The 19328-nt window shown below is 38.5% G+C and overlaps 1 protein-coding gene across 6 annotated transcripts in view; it reads right to left on the bottom strand.

The window, feature by feature from the left end:
• Positions 1–19328, bottom strand: part of LOC128672974 (uncharacterized) — a 197933-nt gene extending 178605 nt beyond the window's left edge. For all 6 annotated transcript variants that reach the window (XM_053750529.1, XM_053750528.1, XM_053750527.1 and 3 more), the window contains exon 1: positions 18859–19328. The gene's annotated coding sequence lies outside the window, so the exon portion shown is untranslated. The remainder of the gene's footprint in view (positions 1–18858) is intronic.

Consider the following 19328-nt stretch of genomic DNA (forward strand, 5'->3'; position numbering starts at 1 on the left):
CGTAGTTCTTTATCGTCATCATTATAACCATTTTTAATTCTCCACTGTTGGATGTAGCCACGGATTCGGATTACGGATCGATGAAATGATTTTTATAGTTGATTAAAATCATAACTTCAATGCATAAATACACAATAGTAGTAAGAACTAGAATTAGAAAAGGAATGTATTTCAAAAAATATGGCAAATTCCACACTGGAAATTCTTTCGCTTACAACCATCGTTTAAGAGGAATCGTGCATAAAACTTTAAAATAATAATTGAATGGCGAGTGATTCCTAGTGCGAGATAACTCAGGGATTTGACAGCTTTGAAAGTGCAACAACAGAATTTGCTGACTTAAGGCTGATCGTAAAATGACAGCCAAAAATTCAAAATTACAATTTTGTAACACAACAAGCCCGCCTCAATGACGTCAGCGAGCCGGTTGACCAGCAGCGCGCCGCCAGTGAGACACCACCGCCCCGCCGCACACGTCGCCGAGTAGCCACGCGCATATAAATAGAAATTCTGCGCGTAGCTCGCCAGTCTGCGTTGGCGTGCAATCGGGACGGTTCTCGCATCGACTTAGGTCGGTCACTTACTTGCCCGTTCGTGCGCTCAACATAGGCTGCCCGCGTATGATCGACTGATGTGTTGGTTCGCTAGCGAACTGCATAGCGGGCGATTGTATGCGAAAACTCTAAGACTCCCTATCTTGATAAATTGTTGTATCCCCTTTTCGTAACTTACATTCATATTACACATTGTTAAATAATTTCTTTGTCCTAATAAATGTCTGTTGTTTTATCGTGGGTTTAAGTTAAATATCTCCCCTATTTAGTTTACCCCTCTTACATCTGGCGTCCCAACTGGGGCTTGACTTTGTTGTCACTTTTTTTCCTCTACCCTATTGTAATTTTTTTTTTCTCTTTTCTATTCCTCCGATATAAGTACTTTCTTTTAGTCTTATTTACTTTCTTTCTTTTATTACTTTGTGTAAATATATTTTGCACACATTATTTATTTAACTACCCACATAGATACTTTTGTTTCCAAAATTGATAAAAACTTTTATAATATTTTACCAAGACGAAGTCCTCGTCTTATTTCTAATATGGCTAACGTAAGCTTTTCCGACGGACAGTTCCGTGAACTCCTTGGGGTTTTAGCTACTAGAAATGATCTTACAAGTAGCCCTAAGGGTGGTAGCTTCGCATCGTCCACTGCCCGTTATGATGGTACTCGTGATGCTGCTACAGTCGAAGCTTTTCTTTCTACGATAAGCACCTACAAGAAAATCGAGTCCATATCTGACCAAAGCGCCATTGAAGGACTTACACTCCTATTAGTAGGAGAGGCCGCTGTATGGTGGCTTGGAGTTAAAGACGATATTACCTCTTGGACAGAGGCTATAGCATTGATTCGCACAACGTTTGCACCGAAACGGCCAGCGTATAAGGTGTATGAGGAAATCGTCAGCGTGAAGCAGGAGAACCCAAGAGGCATAGAGTTCTTCGTTGCCAAGAAGAGAGCCCTTATGTCCGAATTGCCGAAGCCAAGCCTTACTTCATCGCAATGCCTAGACCTTCTATATACATCCCTGCACATTGTCATAAGAGACCGTATTCCTAGGGATTCGGTCAACTCATTTGACGAGTTTTTGGTGAAAGCTCGGCAAGTCGAAGAAACTCTCTCTGAACGGTCAAGAGGCAAGCCAAATTTTACTGCACCGCAAACAGGGAAGAGGCCTAGATGCACATATTGCCGATCATATGGTCACTTGGAGAATGTCTGCCGTAAGAAGGAAGCAACCAAAGAAACTTCATCAGAAACGACGACGTCTAAGCAAGAACCGACAGCTAGTTCTTCTAATAAGCCGCTCAATAAAATAACGTGTTACGGATGTGGTGCACCAGGAGTCGTGAGAAGTCGTTGCCAGACCTGTAACAAGAACAAGGTTGGAGCCGTCGATGTCGGATTTTATGCAGTAAATCCCAGCCTGGTTGCAATATCGAGACTGCGACCTACAGTCAATATCAGCATTTGTGGTATTCAAGGACGAGCACATCTAGACTCCGGAGCTAAATTAAGTGTTGCATCGACAACTCTGCATCGAGTGCTAGAGAAGAACGGCGTCAAGTTCATGCTCGAAACAGCCAACATCACACTAGCAGATGGGTTGCGAAGGCGACAAAAGATACGGCGGGCAACGGTTCCGGTAACTTTGGAAGGGCGCACCATTGACACCACCTTTATTGTACTTCCCGAGTCAGCAGACAATAGAACACTCTTAGGAGTTGATTTTATCCAAGATGCAAACATTGTGCTAAACCTGCCACAGTTACTATTTCACTTTTTAGAAAACCCTGGAAAGAAATATAACCTCCTAAATGAGGATGAGGATGTTGCAGCAGTATCTACCGTAGAAGCAGATGTGAACTCAACTGAATCCGTGTTGTCAAAACTCGCTGAGATGACATCATTAGAAAAGATGGTGAGCCCCATGATAATGACTCCATCCCCGACGAAAATCCCGGAAGAGGAAACCGCCATGGCTGACTCATATGGACCTCTTTTCCTAATCAACTCTACTCCTCCGAGTACACCACCAAGATCGTCTGCTACACTCAATGGGTACTCGCCAAGATTCGTCGGATCGCTATTTCGAGATGCACAGATGAATATTAATAACGCCGAAGTAGAATTATCACCACGTAGTAGAAATATGTTTGGTCCGAGCATTGACCTTGCTATGGTTGGGGTAGAAGGTATGAGAAGTCTTACTGAAGACCAAAACATGAAGTTAAACGACCTTCTGCAAAAACATACAGCCGTTTTCACTCCCAACGGACAGCCAGCCAGTTTAGTCGAGCATAGCATTAACACAGGAGATCACAGACCAATAGCAACAGCACCATATCGACTATCAGCTCAACGCAAGGAGATTTTGCGCAAAGAGATCGAGCAAATGCTGGATGAAGGTATTATCACGCCATCAAAATCCCCGTGGGCGGCACCAGTTGTGATGGTCCCCAAGAAGAATGGAGAAGTAAGAGTGTGCGTAGATTATCGCCAGTTAAATAGTGTAACTGTAGCAGATGCATACCCATTACCCAGAATCGATGATTTGCTGCATGAAGCCAAACCTACTCCATACATGTCGTCCTTAGATTTAAAGGCGGGATACTGGCAGATTAAATTAAGAGATGAAGATCAGGAGAAGACTGCCTTCGTGACTCCGTTTGGCCTTTACGAATTTAAAAGAATGCCTTTCGGATTGCGCAATGCTCCCGCTACGTTTCAAAGGTTTATCGACAGATTAAAACTACAATTAGATGGAGTAAATTTACTTGCTTATCTCGATGACATAATTCTTCTGTCACCCTTCTTTGATCAACATATGCAAGATCTCAACGCCCTGTTTCAGCTTCTGAAAGAACATAATGTCGTCGTCAATAGGAAGAAATGTCGGTTTTGTCAGAACCAAATCACATACCTTGGACATATAATTACGGAAAATGGCTTAAGCACTGACCCGACAAAAATATCAGCCATAACAGAATTACCACCACCAAAGAACGTGCGACAAGTGCAGTCGTTTCTACAAACTTGTTCATGGTATCGCCGATTTGTAGCAAACTTCGCGAAAATTGCTTATCCTCTCACTCAACTGACGAAAAAGGATGCAGCCTGGGTATGGAACGCTGAACAAGAGAACGCTTTTACTGAATTAAAGGAACGTCTAACAAGTGCGCCTATTCTACAACAAGCAGATATCACTAAACCTTTTGTAGTGAAAACAGATGCCAGCGCTTATGCCATTGGGGCTGTTCTGGTCCAGGGGGAGGGACCAGAAGAACACCCGGTAGAATACGCCAGTAGACTGCTGACCAAGGCGGAGAGAAACTATTCTACTACTGAACGAGAAGCATTGGCAGTAGTATGGGCGATATCAAAATTTAGAGGCTACATAGAAGGATCTTCGCTGGTGGTAGCGACTGACCATCAAGCTCTGAGATGGTTAATGTCCATCAAGTCTCCTACAGGGCGACTGGCACGATGGGCCTTACAACTTCAGCCTTATAACCTGAAAATAGAATATGTGCCAGGAAAAACCAATGTTGTCGCCGATAGCCTGTCCAGACCTCCGTGCTCTGAAGAAGTTGAAAATGTGCAGGTCTGCGTGGTCTCTGTTGACTTACCTCGGCGATCGGGAGCAGATATAAGGCTGGAACAACGGAAAGATCCCGAGCTAAAGAAAATCCTGGACGCGCTTGAAAAACCCAAACAAGATGAAGATGGAATATATTGGTCTAACAAGGGATATTTTGTGAATAGCGGCATGTTACATCGCTATCTACAAGACAATGATAAAGACACCGCCCAGTTAGTCATACCTCAGCATGAAACATCGGCTATATTAAAACATTACCACGACCATCCGACAGCTGGTCATTATGGAGCGGAGAAAACTTTTCAACGTATATCTGCAAGATATTACTGGAAAGGAATGAGAAAGGAAATAGAGAAACATGTTAAAAACTGCATCAAATGTTTACGGTATAAACCAAGCAATCTGAAACCTGCCGGTTTATTACAAACCACTCCTATGAACCAAAGATTTGAGACACTATCTTTCGACCTATTTGGACCACTCCCACCTACTACAGACAATATGACTTGGATTTTCATTGTTGAAGATTTTGCTACTCGATGGGTGGAACTATTTGCCTTAGAACAGGCAACGGCCGACGCTTGTGCCACGGTGCTGCTAAATGAAATATTCCTGCGTTACGGAATACCACGACGACTAATTAGTGATAATGGAACACAATTCGTTAGCTCTGTAATGCAAAAACTAACCTTTTGTCTCGATATCAACCATGCATTCATACCAGTTTACCATCCAGAGACAAACCCAGTCGAGAGACGGAATCGAGATTTAAAGACACAGCTTGCAATTCTTGTTGAAGATGATCATCGCTCATGGGCAGAGAAACTTCCTAACATACGTTTTGCCATGAACACGGCAAACTGTCTTAGTACCGGACATACACCCGCATACCTTACCTTCGGTAGGGAATTAAGAACAACAGATGATATCACTCACGATGTCCGCCAAATAGCTTTAAATGAAAACTTCGTTCCCGAAATAACACCTAAACTAATTCTGTTAATAGATGTGTTAAGAAAAGCCAGAGAAGTACAAGAAAACCAGGAAGAACGAAGAAAGAAGTTCACCGATGAACATCGGCGACCAGCCCCTGCGTACCAGCCTGGTGACTTGGTGATGGTGGCTACCAACTTCCTGAGCAACGCAGCGCGCTACCAATCTGCAAAGTTCGCACCGCGAAGGGATGGTCCATACGTCATTCTGCGTCAAAATGGGCCCTGTTCTTATGAAGTCGCTCAACCAACAGAACGTAAACCTCTGGGTATTTATCATGCTTCTGCGCTGAGCCCCTATCAAGGCTCAGCCTCTCCTTTACCTAATCCTGAAAGACCTTTGCGCAGACGGGGCCGCCCGAGAAAGCAAGCCACTACAGCCGAAACAGCAACTGGTCCTCGTGTCGGGCCGCCTACAGGACCAGAGGGGGAGACTGTAACACAACAAGCCCGCCTCAATGACGTCAGCGAGCCGGTTGACCAGCAGCGCGCCGCCAGTGAGACACCACCGCCCCGCCGCACACGTCGCCGAGTAGCCACGCGCATATAAATAGAAATTCTGCGCGTAGCTCGCCAGTCTGCGTTGGCGTGCAATCGGGACGGTTCTCGCATCGACTTAGGTCGGTCACTTACTTGCCCGTTCGTGCGCTCAACATAGGCTGCCCGCGTATGATCGACTGATGTGTTGGTTCGCTAGCGAACTGCATAGCGGGCGATTGTATGCGAAAACTCTAAGACTCCCTATCTTGATAAATTGTTGTATCCCCTTTTCGTAACTTACATTCATATTACACATTGTTAAATAATTTCTTTGTCCTAATAAATGTCTGTTGTTTTATCGTGGGTTTAAGTTAAATATCTCCCCTATTTAGTTTACCCCTCTTACAATTTTTATTTCTTTTTAATCCCACGGAGCATCACCCAAAAGCGTCGTGTTATAATTACTCATCTTGTTACAAAATAATGCTTATTAATAAATTATAACACGCCCGAGTTGGGGAGACTATCCAAATTAATGGAAGATGTAATTACAGCAGAAACGGCAGGAAACTCTGACATTTTGCGAGGGTACTTACTGACATGAAGCCGTGTAGATATGCTGGGCTAAATTCTGATAGTCAACTTCAGATTTCCAATTTTGAAAATAATAATGATAATTGAAGAGAAAAAAATTGGATTCGAGCGAAAATATCCGTGACCGAGATCATGCCAGATCGGCTGAATGAATTCTGCTCTTTACGTCTTCCGCCGACAGATTTCTTAGATAATCTTATCAACAAGCCTTAGTACTATTACTAGTAAAGAAGAGTTCCTGAGAATTAGCTTCCGTTTGAATTCCTAACAATAATCGTTTCTTTGGTACACTTGACTACAAAGAAAATTGACAAAGAACTATTATCATATACCTTTCAATCCTCGATTTGCGCGTCAAATGATTTTGATCATATTTTTTTAATTAAGATTTTTATTTGTATATGTTATTAATGCGTTTATCCGTATTTTTATACGCATTGATACTATGTTATTAAAATACGGACTCGAGGCCCAGTTAACATTGTTCCAGTTTTATCTTCCCATGGACAATCACGATGACATTTCATTCGAAATCGCATTTTTATTCAATACGGTCCGATATCGATTAACTGTCTAAGGGCGCCCTAAAAGGTATCAATTTGGTCCCAAACTGATTTCAGTTTAATTGAAATAGTCTGTCGATTTATTTGGGGACTTCCGGGCCCAGTTAACATTTTTTACGGTTGCGATCGGGTCTTGCAAAGGTAGAAAGATATAATAACCCATTCGCCGATGCATTTTTTGTAATGGGTAAAAAATGTTGAACTCGCGTCAGGACACGTGATACACGTGACGTTAATATTCAAGATTTCGCTTCTGCCGGCACTCTCGGAGTGCAACCCTTTTTTTTTCTTCTGTACTGTTTGGAAAGAAAAAAACACTCTTACATTTTTTAAGAAAAAAATACCCAGATTGAAACTCAAAATAAAATAATTATATAGCAGTACATCTTTAACTATAAAGCAATATTCATATATAATTTTTCCATACTTTCGAGAGCACCTTTATCCAATTTGATGATTTTCGTCTACACTCAATTATCTGTTAAAATTAGACGTGTATAATTAAGTCTTCGAAAAGTTTAGAACGAATTTGATTTATGAGTAGACCAATTGCAAATTTAACATTTTATGCATTCAACTTAACCCGAAGGCTATTTAGAAAAATCAGTCAAGTGTGAATCGAGTCTTGGCGAAGGTAACACGCAATTCCAGACATTTTCGACGTGACACGACTCAGATTAGCTACTATAAAGCAATTCACTATTGACAATTAATTCAAGTTACGTGAATTAACATAAATTTTGTAACACAATCTAGAACCTCCCCTAGTTCCCTAAAGCGACAATTTAATTATGCACACTATACAGAAATTGAATTCATTTCAAATTCCCATCTATATGTCGTAAGTGAAATTGTTTTTAATAGTTTGATAAAATTTTGTTGATCCGTATTTTCGTTCACTGTATACATTAACTATAATATTCACAGGAAAGACCCCGCACGTGATCTAAGAGAAGATGATTTCAGAGAACTGGATTGTGATGTGAAGTGGATTGCCCAAGATCGACAAATTGGTATACACTGAAATGGGTCTACAGGCTGACAAAGAAAAATAGAATCATTATTGTTACTTTTATTTTTGCTGAATAATGCTTTTATTTTTAGCAATCACACAAAATTCTCCATTGGTTTGTTCAAATAATTTTAATTTTCGATTTGAACTTTCAATGATTTTTATTCTCGGCTGCCTAAAAACATAACAAGCCTACTTAGAAATTTCCCAAAGGGCCAAGTTTCTGAAGATTATTCAAATATAAAACAGTTGTGAATAATTAAATTTTTGCTCATTTCAAAATGAAAGTTTATTAAACAGGGTACACAACACCAAGACTCAAAGAGCACAAACTTTGATATTTGAAGCTGTTTTAGTTGAACAGTTTTACAAATTATAATTGACTGAAGTTTCTCTAGTCTTTAAGTATCACTGAAATTGGAATATTATTCGTCAAATAGAAGTGTTATAAACTCGATATTCTACCTACCATACGATGAAGCCTCTGATAGAATACCTTAGCTCACTCACACACACTCGTTCGATCGCTTAATCACAATTTTCGTTCATCTAATTTAATTTTTCAAGTTTTATTAATATCTAGCTTTTGCCCGCGGCTTCGCCCGCGTGAATTTCATAGCAAAATCTCAGTAATTTTATCGCGTACACCATAAAATTATTTTTTATCATCTTTACTTCAATTTTCTGTTTCCCGCTGCGTGTCTCGTCCCACAAACTTGTCCAATCCCGCTTCCTGCTATGTAATGTAAAGTAGATATCCCGTACCGTTTCCTACATATTGTGCCATCATGTTTTTTGCAATGTGTCCCGTCCTGTTTCCCACTACGTGTCTCCTTCCCATTTCCCGCTCCTACTCCCACTCCCGCTTTCTGCAACGCGTGCCGTCCCATTTTCTATGACGTTCTACGTCCCGGTTTTTTATTAACCACAAACTTAAATTAAACATTTTTTGTATTTACTATTACTGTTATTTGCTACAAAATGTAAGTGTGCCAATTTTCAGCTTTTTATCTTGAAAATTGTATTAAGTCCCATACAATCTTTTACCCCCCTTATGAAGGGAGTGAGGGTTAATTTTCAGAAAAATCTGAAACACATATTCATTACTTTGTTGTAAAGAACCAAAATCCAAATTTTCAAGTCACTAACTTCAACGGTGTAGAACTTTCATATTTACAGATTTCACCCCTCTCACGGAGGAGAATTTCCAAAAATCCTTAGTGCTCACCTACACTCTCCTACATGCGAAATTTCAGCTTGCCGCCCAGCAGTTTCGGGTGTATGTTGTCTGTCAGTCAGTCAGTCAGCCAGTCTGTCACTCAGTAACGAAAGAGTTTTATACTGATATATTGATACATACTGCGCCCATTATATCTATATCAGACTTTAATCGATAAAAACAATTTGTTTATATTCTATTTACACCTTTCTACAAAATTTTAAAGTAAATCGGCTCCGTGGATTGCTATTTTAATTTTCCTACAGGACCCTCCTCATTTTCCGGGACGAAATGTCTATAAGATGTTAACCCGGGATTCTGAGGCATTTTTGATTCATAATTAGTTTTTCAATTATCCTACGGGAACCTGACTATTTACCGGGATGAAATGTATCTAAGATGTTAGCCCGGTATATAAGGTACCTACATACCAAATTTCAATCAAATCGGTCCAGTAGATTTCGAGCGATGCGCGTTCAGACAGACAGACAGACAGACAGACAGACAAAAATTTCAAAAACTATATTTTCGTCATCTATATCTGTAACTGAGTATATTCCATGAAGAATTAAAAAAATATATCCAACGTACAAATTTGACCTTTCTTCAATTTTATTATATGTACCTATTGATTAGTTTTTGCCCGCGGTTTAGCCCGCGTTAATTTTTCGGGAGGAAAGGTACCCCATGTCCTTCTCCATACTTCACACACTACATATATGCAAAATTTCAAGAATGTTGAGTAGATAGAGCGTGAAGAGATAAGGAATAGTAATTCGATATTGGTGTACATGCCGCAGCCATTTGGTTAAATCAGCCATTTAATTGGAAGGCTAGCCCGTTCATTTAAAATTTACTATAAATTATTATGTTTGAAGTACGGAGAAGGACATAGGGTACTTCACATCCTGGTTAAATAACTGCTCCCTTGGAAAATTCACACGAATGAAGCCACGAGTAAAAGTTAGTAGGGACACTGGTACAGCAATAATCATGGTTATTATAACCGTTTTGCTTCACAAAGGTCGTGGGTAATTGTATCTCGGTGATAAACTGAACTAATTACAACTCGAAGCTTAGTAGATTAGTGTGGTGACGTCAGAGGCATATGTTGAGGTACTAAGCAACCCTGTTAGGTCTAATAGTTTTAATTGTACAGACTTAAGTAAACTTAAATTGCTATCAATGAGGCTAGATAAAAAAAATATATCAATAATTTGAAAGCATTTGGCCTGACCAAACGCTTTCAAATGATTGATATATTTTTTTTTCATTTAGTTTTATTGTTATAATCTTATTGCAATCAACGCGTGACAAAAAATCGTGACATCTGTACAGTAAACCGTTGCGTTGAGGAGTTCCCTGCAGAACAGGTCATGTTTATCGTAATAATGACATCCAAACTAAAGGTGTGTTCAAAATTTTGTTCAACCGGTTGAAGATAGCTTCACTTTTTACAAAAATGACATTTTTGCCACAAGCTTTTATTGTCATCAGAGAGACCTTGTGGCATTTAACGCCTGGCAAAAAACCACATGAGTTTTTTGTAAACCGTAAACCTTTGAGCTATTCTCTCCTAGGTTCATCATCAGGTCATGCGTATCATAATAATGCATTGTCATGGAAACTGAAACGACGTGGGAAATTTAAACTCTGTAACACAACTGCTCTATGTATGAGAAAACTAACTTGCAAGATTTCATTACCAGACAGACAAGCAAACATCGGGATAGGTGAAACTAAACAAAAACATGTAAAAATTGAGTTGCGACATTCCACCCGGACAGTATGTCCGGGTATGTATGTATATACATACAGTGCAAGTAAACTGAAAGCTTGTAAAATTAAAAAAAATATTTTCAGGTCTTATAATGAGGAACCACACACGCCTACAGCCAAGCTGGTATATTATTAAGGGAAAATCAATAGTAATCATGATTAGGAATTATTTTCACGTTTATTGACACAGGGCGACAGGTTTGAGGTCGGCGTGATCACGGTTTGACAGACAGCGGGATTAGGAACAACATTGATTAATGATCAATATCACTTTAGACTATATACTAGTCATAAGTATATACTGTACCGTACAATTATACATATAATACAAGCTTCTTTGTTAGACAAATTAAAAAAAACGGACTTTTAATATTAATTTCGCTACAACTTTTGAACGACCGAACCGATTTTGATCAAACATATCTAAGAACCACCGCATGAAAATTAGCTATGAAATAAAAAAAAATCGCAACCATATCGGTTCACACGTTGGCGAGCTACGGTGCCACGTACACAGATAGACCCGCTTAGCGGTCAAACTTATAACACCCCTCTTTTTACGCCGGGGGTTAAAAACTGTCTTATCTAGATATATACCTACATAAGACAGTTTTTAAACTACTATATAATAGTAGTTTCCTTGAGGGAAAACATCATGCGGGAACCTGCACACTGGTTGACAATTTTATTTCCCTAGTGTGTGTGCGACTACTTGCCACTAGGTGTCGGTAGGTAGTAAAAGTCATGTCAGATTCCTTTAGGTGACTTGAATAAAACACATCAGTGTTAGCAATACCACACTCGATAAAATGAAGGTGAATCTTGTAGGCAGCAGAGACAATTTAAATGGCTGATAATTATACTTTTTGTGCTGTTCTATGTGGTCAATCGACCCGACACATCTTGCATCTGTATATTTCGCCACACAAACCTACATAACACTTTCAGAAACCCTCCTTAGGGAAATTCCCCTCCGTATTGGCATGAATAAGCACAGTGGCCCGAATCTCACGCAATCGAAGTTCATATCATAAATTTTCTCAATTATTTTTTCGAAGGTTCTAAGCAGATTTACGATGGAAAAAAGTCGATCGTTTGATGCATTGAATTAAACTCTTTCAATTGTGATTTTTCGTAAGTCAAGAAACCGTTTAAACCTTCTAAAAACATTGGAGGAAATTGGTGAAATGTATTTCGATTGCACGAGAATCGAGCCCCACAGATCTAGCAATACATTCCAAGACTGATGAATTACGTAGGTGCTAACAAGATAAATCAGGTCTTTTCTTTAGTTTCAAAAATAAGGACATGTTGAGGACTTGAATGTTATATTCTTATCGAGTTTATTTACAAAAAATAATAGTTTAATAAATATAAGCTGACATTAGGTATTGCATCGGGAAGTAAATGAAGGGACTGCCTCGTTTGCACTGCTAGTTATAACGAAGCGAAGAAGATAAATGTGTTTGTGAAATGGAGAAGGCAATGGTAAACCACTCCATCAATAGTGACAAGAAAATCGTTATGTGCGTTTCATTCCACGTAATGACCACGGCCCTTAACCATGAGCAATACGAGTATGAAGAGATGAGTCTTAGGTAAATCTTATTCAAGACAATGTATCTGATATTATTAGTATTTTTGAGCAGTTTTGTATAAATACTGATAAAAAACAGACTGTATATTCACTCGAATACTTATCTCCTAAATCTCAAGAAAGAACTCAAAGCCAAGGAAAAACGAGACTGCAATGCGTTCAGTTGATATCGCTAAACCTCGATACACACAAAACAAACGGAAGACGACGCGACTAAGTGTGAGGCCCCATTGCTCAGTAGTCGTACTCCGTTGTTTTGACCACCGTCAGCGGATAACGCAGAAATTTTACACTAATGATTTGACGTACGTCGACGCACGTCATTGTTAAAACCTGTGGAATACAACGGAACATAACCAAGTGGCGATACGACTGGATCTAAAGGTAAAATGACTATATATATATATATACTATGTATTGCTATGAAACCAGCTGATCATCAAATCTCAAGGACGGTTGACGTAAAGCAGATGGTTAACTGTAAAATCCCAGCCAAATTATCAATATGTAATTTTTTACGCTGAATATAATTGAAAACTCGTGAAGATGAGAGACAGAAAGTCCAGAAGTCCAAGATTTCCTGTGACTATATTATTGTACATTAGAGTTATTTATTGTGAAAACTTTACTGTCAGTTATTTTATTATCATAATTTTTATGAAATAAACATTAGTCAAAATTTTAATGAAACTGCTTTTTCTGGTTTGTCCTCCTCCGGGGACAAAGTTGGGTGAAACACAGGAATAACTCCTTCCTAAATTTAGCTTCGGTGTGACCAATTCTTATTCTAGCAACTTTATCTAGCTTGCTCCGACCATAAACATACTGCTCCCAGCAAATGGGTCGAACCACAGATAAATAGTAAATATATCATCTCAAACTATGGTTGGTTGTGTATTTACCTTGTTGTATATTATGTATCACGTATTAAAAGTGTGTTCTTTGTGCAATAAAGATGTTGCAAACAAACAAAGAAATTACAATTTAAATACACATTTATATTATCATTTCTTTCTAGGCACTGTAACTGTGACTTTCTAGTTAGTTGATTATTATGATTGTACACACGTACACTGTAACGGCTGAAGCTCGATCATTACCGAATTAAAATGTACACTCAATGAACTCAAGTTTATTGAAAACGTCTGACGCACGTCTGCTATAGCAGCAATAAAAATTATAGTTCTTTTCGTATTCGTTGTGCGTGCACCAAAGTGTTATTCATTATCGCGAAACAGTTCGCCGGCTTTGGCGGATTCGGTATACATTGCAGGTTTTTCAATGCGGTAAATCTCATATACAAGCTACGCAATGTATTCATTCTCGTCGGCCACTGTCTAATGTAGTCGATAGGTGTGTAGTCGGCATTAAAAATCGTAGGACGCAGTGCAGTGGCATCACGAGTATGTTCGAACCATAGTTCGTAAAATCCTAAAAGCCTTTCAAATTACAACACTCGCCATAAAACGAACAGATCACAGGTGGACAATCGGAGCCTTATACATGGTTTCACTGAAGCCTATGTGACTTTTTTACGACTGCAAAAAAGGAAGGCAACATTTTTCAGTCACAGATTGAAAAGTCCCTTGTTCGTGGTTTATTGTTACATTACCAGTAAAATGTTACAAATATCAATAAATAAATAAAACACCTGCTACAACCATTTAAAATATATGCATGACCAGATGGTGCACCCAGGATCGGTTTCCAACGACGGAACTCCTCACCAGCTTAGTGTACATCCACAATTTTTGTCACGTGTTGAACAATAAAAGGATAGTAGAATAATCTCACTGACAACTCACGAACGTAGTTTCACAAGTAAACTTTAACGTTAAAGTACACGTTGAAATTGAATACTAGGTTCAAGTTAACGTCAAAGATGACTGGTTAACCCCCAAACTTTTAAACCAAATCTATATTTGGTGCAAACACTGCTACAGGAACTAAATTGATGCAATCGTTCCATCGCAGCCTTGGATACGGCCTTGATACTTGCACAATACCATTTATGTTATAACGATACTGGAAAACTGTTTATAAACCGCAGGTACAGTCACCTGCATGAGAGGTTGTCCTTCAGGGACCTCTATAGTGGCAAATTTACTTCACTCATGTTTGCTGTCTGATTATCTTTTATTCTCTATATCTTCCCGTAGATGTTATCGGACCCATTTGAATAAAGGAATCTGGACGTCGTCCGAGGCGACTAAGGGATAAAAGCCTTGACAGCTAAGAGGTAACAACAGCATTCCCTATAAGTGTTGACGTCAGATAGGCGGACGACAGTAAAGCCACAGCAGAATCTTTTTATTTTTTGGGCTACGAGTCTTTACAGTCGTGAAACACTACAAATGTGATTGTATAGGGGTATAAACAATCGAATACACACTTAATAAGGTAAACAATCTACGGGCAATTCCTAAATTCACGAGCCGAGCCCAAACTTACCTACGTTTTGATTCGTACAGACCTCGCCACAAGTTGGGCGTTACCCGCCAAAATCCGTTAAGTACGGCAAGTACTTCACCTAACACAATTAACCAAACTTAGTTTCTGCGCTGTACGGGCTTGTGGTGATTTAATGTAACAATAGATTTACGTCGAAACAGATTATGTTGCCAGTTACATAATTCGGAGAGAAGCTCACACTTGACAGTAGTAAGACACTCTAACAGTTGTCGGTCATTAGATGGGTGACCAAAATTATCCGTGTTTCGGAAGGCACATAAAGCCTTTGGTCCCGGCTGTATTTGCAGTCGTTAAGACCCACAAATCCGCAATGGGCCCGCGTGGTGGGTCATGGTCCAAACTCTTTAACCATCCGTACGGAAGGCCAGTGCCCCAGCAGAAAAATAAAATAATAATAAGCATTTACATACTTCAATGGCAACAATATATAAGCAATCTTAACTAACTGTACCCGCAGCCACAGATTACATAATACCCTGCAGCTAAAAAAAGCTTATGTCAATCTCCAGCTATCCAACTATTCTTACACAAAAAACCAATAATCTAATCCTCCGTTTTTACGTTTAAGACAAACAAACACACTTCCACGTTAGCATATCACATAGACTGATGATTATAACATCACTGACTTCAGCTTATTTAACGCAAAATAAATAAAAAGCGTTAGGTCAAGTCATGCCGCATCATCTCCATACTTAAAATGGAAGTTGCGAAAGGCTGGATTCTCACTGATAGCGAACACAGTTCAACGTAATAAAACTGTAAGTTCCTGTGTATTATATACCCTGTCGGCTCTAGAGTGATGAGTTTGCAATTCACTTTTCACTATAGATACACAATATAACCTCTACAAAACTAGTCACCACGCATAATTCTTAGTTGAGACATGTGTCTCAACTAAGTGTTGCGTATGTACGCAACAAATCACATTGTAATACTACAATGCATATTACTTTGCATACGCAAATATCGCTTTAACGATAAGTCCGCCTTGTGCCTTTCGATTTGTCATTTTATATTTCGTACGTATTTTTTTTAATAATGAATATTGTATGATTGTCGTCCCAGCACAATGATTGGTTGACTGTGAAAAGATTCAATTTTGAGGCTCTAAAAAGTAAACGAAATCGAGTTCTATTGAGTTGCTCATTAAGACAAAACAGCCGATGCGACGCGAAATGCCGATGCGACAGCAAATGTTCATACAATTGATATTTTCTCATCAAGTCGCGTCCCGCGGCTTTGTCTTAATGAGGACGCAATACAACTGCACTGGTTCGCTGTCAGTAAAGCCGCCGCGCAAAAGGGTGTCCATTAACTTTTTGCGCGGCCATTACAGAGCGGCAGAATGTTTTCCGTCGTGCATAAGTATTAATACTTCTCACAAACCTGCATTAAGGCTAATCACGAACCCCTCTTTATATCCCGGGTACGCTTATAAATTTTAATTGGCACCATAGCTGACCAAAATTGTACAATCTCATTCCTTCCCGTATGCGTCAAATTGCTAACGCAATGTTCTTTATATTTATTTGATTTTCTTGTAATAATAACCTTTTAGCTTATTATTATACTTATAACAAGTTTAGAAATACCATGGATTTAGTAAGTTCTTCGTACAACGAGTACCTAGTAATTCCATGAGAAATACTAACAGTAAGTTGGTACAACAGTACTGTTGTACGAAGTACCTACTAATTCCATGGTTGCCACCCTACCTGTCAACTTTGACGTTGACTTTAAATTGCGCGCCGCTGACGTTTAACAAAATGGCGTAATTTGCTTTTTTTTGCGTAGGTAAAAAATTACGTCTAAATTGACCGGGGCACTCACTCTTGCATTGAAGTGCATTTTGTAATTAAAACAGAACCATAATATTATGGATTTGGATGAAATATATTGTTATCTATTATACGAATCAAATTCTGAATCATTTTATAAATAATAAAAAAAAATAGTTTAGGCTTTGCTATTTTTTAATTAAGCGAGAGCGATGCCCTGGTAAATATGAAATATAACAAAATTATTTCTACAATATACCAACCAATTGTTCAATAGAGACGAATCCTTTTTGTGAAATATTCCGAGTAGAAAGGGATCTTGACAACATGATAAGAGTGCTTGAGGAAAGCGTAGAAAACCGGATAAAACCAGATTAATACACTACACGGGAGAATATGTTAACTTTGAGCGGTCGGAGAATGATGAATTTATTTAAGAAGCTAATGTGGAAATTACAAATTGAAATCAATGAAGTGAATATTAAACTGAATTTACTTTAAACTTTTATTATTAATACTGCTGCCTATCTTTTAACCCCCAACAACAGAATGTAAACTCATGTTTTTGCAAATAAATAATCTTTGTCTTTGTCAGATGTATAAGTAATAAGATTAACGTGTCTGTGTATCTGTATATCTGTCCGTGGCATCGTAGCAACGAAACGGCTGAACAGATTTTGATCTAGTTTTCTTTATATTTGAAAGTGAATTTAATTGAAAATGTTCTTAGCTATCAAAGTTGACGGTGCAACCCGCCCTAAATGTTGTAATGTAATTTGTATAAATTAAACGTACACAGTAAGGGATTATAGTTACATTCTACGAATATGTAAACGTAAAAAGTAGGGCAAAGGAAAAATGTTTGTACTCGTAGGTAGATATAAAAATAAATTCTTTGTAAAAAGGGACAAGGAAATATGCGTGAAATCTTTTCCGTTTGACTGACTCACAGTTCACGTTCAATTTTACGCAAAGGAATATAAATCTGCGACCGATTTTTAAAGTGTGTATAATTTTTTTTAATTTTCTTTTTACAAGCTTGCAAGCAAGCAAGTTCAGGTGAAATCTTGTAACTCAATTTTTAAGTTTTAAGCAGATATATTTTCAACCTATTGAGCTGAAGTTTTGTACACACGTTTAGCTTGGATGAAAATGTATTAGTATGATCAGCATCATCTGATGGTGCACCCAAGAACAGCTAATTTATAATTTACTATATAACTGATACTATATAATTTACTATATAACTGCAGTAGTCAAGGTCCACAGCGCTGACGACGTTGACTCAATAATGGCGATAATAAGCAAAGTCAGGTAATCCTTTTTATACAAGTGCGGATTAACTAAACTTAACTATACAATCGCCTCGAAGTTCAAATCGAAGGTAAACAAGCGTGAGACAGAAATGGAAATAATAAAACAAATAGATATATATATTATTATCATCAAAAATTTTTTCATAGGCTCAGCAAATTACGTAAAGAAATATCTCTGGCTATGCCAAAAGGGGCTGTTACGCGTGTCTTCCTTGTGTACCCATGTTGTGTGTTTTGATGTCCTGACTGTGTAGATGTTAACTGTGTTTAAGGTTCTTTGGGAGATAACGGAAAACAAACTTTAAAGACGATTCCGATTTATTTAAACTACACAACTTACAAACTTTATACGAAACGCGTTACCGCACAAACACACAGAGGAGATAGGACTGAAATGGACTGATAGAAATAGGATACCAAAAACAAAACGACGCGAGAACAGGCCACCACAGGGCAAACTCAAAAAGTACTGGCTTGTTGTCGTCAAGTAATGGTATGACTACTAAGAATGTCGAAAACCGTATGAAGTGGAGAAGAAAAGCGGACTCGAAGAAACATTAGAAAAGCGAGCTCTGCCATACTACATACCTGTCATACCCTGGCAACATGCATAAAAACATCGCGAGAAACTTAGATTCTACTCCTTTCTTTGTAGTCGATAAAAACAGAATCAGACCAGTTATAATTCTCTGCCAGTCATAAAACTTACTTTGTGATTACATTGATCCTGCGAATATATTATAATATGCAAATATATATAAACAGCGTATATATTATAAAATTTCCGGAATAACTTTCAAAAATAAAATAAAAATAGATAAAAAACTTATACTAATATTACGCATTGAACTAAAACTAAACAACTCACGCGTGCCTTCATCAAAGGCACCAACTTACCTGAAAGCAGTGTTACACCACAAAGTATATACAAAACGAGAGAATCCTACCAACTAATTATTTACACAGGGCACTCACACTAAAAAAAATAAATAAAAAACGTCATCAATTTAAATTTAAAAATCTAATTAAAGAATCATTGCGTACGTTTATCGCGTGATCGTTTGCGTATTTCGGCTACATTTTTTCGTGTTTATTTTTTAATAAGCGGACTCGCGTGGTAGCTCCTGTACGCGGTTTTTCACACTGACGTAGAGGGGTAGCCAGCCCCTACGCTCCGAATACTACAGCTCAAAGAGTAAATGGACAGACTAGACATTATTTGTAAATAAAGTTACCTTTGTCCTCATTGTCGCCAGCGAAATTTTTTTTTTCCAAAGTTGATCTATTTGTTGCGATGATCCTTTCTGAAGTAATAAATAATTAGTCTGTGAAATTTCACTACACGTTTCAGATTATTTAATTCTACG

Source organism: Plodia interpunctella, chromosome 10 (assembly GCF_027563975.2).
Source record: "Plodia interpunctella isolate USDA-ARS_2022_Savannah chromosome 10, ilPloInte3.2, whole genome shotgun sequence".
Taxonomy (NCBI): Eukaryota; Metazoa; Arthropoda; class Insecta; order Lepidoptera; family Pyralidae; genus Plodia; species Plodia interpunctella.